This window comes from Poromitra crassiceps (genome assembly GCF_964638095.1).
Source record: "Poromitra crassiceps genome assembly, chromosome: 20".
Classification (NCBI taxonomy): domain Eukaryota; kingdom Metazoa; phylum Chordata; class Actinopteri; order Beryciformes; family Melamphaidae; genus Poromitra; species Poromitra crassiceps.
The window spans coordinates 27858121-27860620 of NC_139637.1; the positions used below are offsets into that span (position 1 = coordinate 27858121).

The 2500-nt window shown below is 42.0% G+C and overlaps 1 protein-coding gene across 1 annotated transcript in view; it reads left to right on the top strand.

Annotated features, from left to right (window-relative positions):
* ptpn18 (protein tyrosine phosphatase non-receptor type 18) overlaps window positions 1-2500 on the top strand; it is a 56076-nt gene that overhangs the window by 18593 nt on the left and 34983 nt on the right. The window lies entirely within an intron of this gene.

Sequence of the window (2500 nt, forward strand, 5' to 3'; positions counted from 1 at the left end):
GAACATGCACAAGGAAGTTGGGAAAAAAACCTTCAGACAGGAAAGAAGTTCGACGGAATCCGACCAATCACGACACGTGTGTCCATGAAAAATGCGGCATATTGGATTCTGATTGGACTAATGAGCGGAAGACCCGCCTCTCTGCGATTCTGATTGGACTAATGAGCGGAAAACCCGCCTTTCTACTTCCCATTCCGGTTGGTGCATGATTCTCCCCCACGAAGTACAGACGGTATGGCGGAAGCATTTGAAAATTGCGGAAGCCAACTCGTCTGTTCTAAGAGACTGGTTGTCTGTCCACGCCACTCCCCCACTGGCGCCGGAACAAGGGGGACATGGGGACATTTTGTCCCCCTTAAAATTTGGTCCCCCTAATTTTATTTTATTTATTTTTTAAATCTGAGGGGGCAACTGCCCCTGACGCTTAGAGCCCACTTTACACTGTTTACACAGCCTGTGACACTTGTTAAAGCCGTGATCATTGTGGGATTATTACACCTGAGAGACAGACAGACCTGGACTCTGTACTGCACTCACTGTCATTGGCTGCTGCTATAATCGTATACGGTTATTGTTATTTTATTTTTGTGTTGAGATGACAAGTTTTGCACTGTGTTTCGAAGTGATAATAATAATAATAATAATAATAATAAGTTCAGTGTTTCTGCCTGTGTTGCTGTCTGTTGTAGTGTAATTGTAAAATGACCTAAAGGGAGAGCAGGTCACCAAGTGAGTGAGAAAAGGAGAAAATACTGAATAATGACATCACTACAGTATAATCCTAATGTTAATTTAAAATTAGATATTCCTCTAAATATGGCTAAAAATCATCCAGACGTTAAAAAAAACGTCACTTTTTCTTGCCGGCATGCTGGCAAAAAAGAAGTTGAAAAAAGAAATGTTTTGGAAAAAAATGAAAAAAACAATGTTTTGACAAAAAAAAAAAAAAAATCCCCCTAATTGCAAACTCGTTCCGGCGCCACTGAGCGCAGCTAAGGCTTCAAGCTAGCAGTTGTTTCTACAGCCTATGCGTGAATCCAGGCATATAAGTGACATGCTAGATGAGGAGCACGCCTGGCTCAAAGTGATGACAAGACACCATCTTTTAAACAGCTTCTGTTTTCAATAACTGCCAACACATTCTCAATACGCAAAGAACATCTTTGCACAACAAGTTTGTGTCACAAATAACGTTACCCTGCAACATTAACCTGACAATAATAACATAGCAGTGTTACATTGACGTCCACTAGCAGGAGACATTGTGCCCTTGTGAGATTTAACGTTACATTTCCCTGTATTTTAACAGTTTCACTGTTTCTGTGATTACCTTTGGTAGTAGCTAATCCATGAGCTTAATTTGTTGTGCAGTTGTTACACTACAAGTCACTGTAGTGTATATGTAAGTGTCTTAATGTGAAAATCCAGTTCCTCCATAATTCACCTACACATTGACTGATTGGGGTCTCTAACCTGCACCATGCTCTTTAAATGCCGGGATTTTGGTCACAATAAGCTTGTGGAGCGCTGCAACTAGGTAGCCACAACCAGCTAGCTAACGTTAGCCCCGTTAGCCATCATCACAACAGCTAACGTTAACGCCAAACAAATCCGCTGCCTCCTCCCCACGTTTGGTTTAGTGTAACGCCAGCTCAGACTTTCCCCTAATCTCAGAAACCTTGCGGGACATGTATTGCAAATTGCAATAGTGTTTTTTTTTTTTTTTTTTTAAACAGTCAACAGCCACACAGGAGGCGGCCATGTTTCGCCTTGGTTGCTGGGGACGGGTGTGTGACGCGTTTGACGTATCCATGTGATTCCCCCTCCCTTGAGTGTGACAGAGGAGAGCTGGCAAGAGGAAACGTGAAGCGAGTCATGCCGGCGGCTTAAGTTATAAACAATGCATGACAATTATACTTGAATGTTCGCGATATAGTCATTTCTACATCTCACATGGCACAAGCCGCGATACATCGAGTATATTCGAGATATCGCCCAGCCCTAGTTTTTCGCAGTGGAAAGAGTCTTAGTACCTGGACACGGGTTGCATATGGCTTTGATGTTCTTGTCACCTTTCTTCCCGGCAAAATGAAAGTAATGGGAAGATATCCAGCCACCATGCAAAGGCAAAGGCCCTGCTCCCAAGCTAAAGCTAACGTAGCGGTGACGTGACACATTGTTGTTCTAACGTTATATGACATGCTGCTTGGAGTTTGTTTGCGTGTTGTTTTGCGGCACGTCACAGTCACGGAATGAAATCAACAAATTAAGGATGTAACAAGTTGTTTTATCTTGGGGTAACGGTAATATTATTACTGCAATTTTATTAGTAATTCGTTACACTGCTTGTTACTGGGAAAAGTAATATTATTACAGTAACATGTTACTAGTAACGCGTTACTGCACGACACTGATCGAGTTCCTCAAGGAATCGTTTCAGCCATAAAATGAACATGATGCTGTATGAAGAAGACTTGAAACTAGTGATTGAGACATAAAC